General features: G+C 39.1%; 1 pseudogene; it reads left to right on the top strand.

Annotated features, from left to right (window-relative positions):
• LOC112838938 (S-phase kinase-associated protein 1 pseudogene) lies at positions 1 to 492 on the top strand (annotated as a pseudogene).
• Positions 493 to 819: the final 327 nt, after the last annotated feature.

Genomic DNA, 819 nt, shown 5'->3' with positions numbered 1-819 from the left:
ATGCCTTCAATTAAGCTGCAGAGTTCTGATGGAGAGATATTGGAAGTTGATGTTGAAATTGCCAAACAGTCTGTGATTATTAAGACCATTTTGGAAGATTTGGGGATGGATGAGGGAGGAGATGATGACCCAGTTCCTCTACCAAATGTCAACACAGCAATATTACAAAAGATCAATTCAGTGGTGCACCCACCACAAGGATGAAACTCCTCCTTCTGAGGATGATGAGAACAAAGAAAAGCAAACAGATGATATCCTTGTTTGGGACCCAGAATTCCTGAAAGTTGACCCAGAAACACTTTTTTAACTTATTCTGGCTGCGAGCTACTTAGACATCAAAGGTTTGCATAATGTTCCATGCAAGACTGATGTCAATATGATCAAGGGGAAAACTTCTGAGGAGGTTCACGAGACCTTCAATATCAAGAATGACTTGACTGAAGAAGAGGAAGCTGAGGTAAAAAAGAGAACCAGTGGTGAGAAGAGAAGTGAAGTGTGGGGCCTGACACGTAACACTGTAAGGATAGTTCCAATTACTAGTTGCACCGCTCTGCTTAAAATTGTTAATATTAGACAAATGGTAGACAAATGCAACAGAAAATCAGTTGTTTGAGCAGAATACTGTCTTCCTTGCATGTGTAGTTTGAATAGATTCCAAATTTATGGCTGAGTTTCTTCCAGTATGATCAAAAGTTTCTTTTTTCTTTGCTCTGAATAAAACTGAACTGTGGATTCTCTATAGAAGGTGGCATTTGGGGCTTTCCCTCTCTTTGTAGAGTGATTTCTGCCTTGTTTATTGTGTAGTTAACTTTAGTTTAA

Source organism: Callorhinus ursinus, unplaced genomic scaffold (assembly GCF_003265705.2).
Source record: "Callorhinus ursinus isolate GAN/ISIS: 27379988/994484 unplaced genomic scaffold, GSC_fseal_2.0 scaffold28, whole genome shotgun sequence".
Lineage (NCBI taxonomy): Eukaryota > Metazoa > Chordata > Mammalia > Carnivora > Otariidae > Callorhinus > Callorhinus ursinus.
This window is presented reverse-complemented; position numbering and strand designations above follow the sequence as displayed.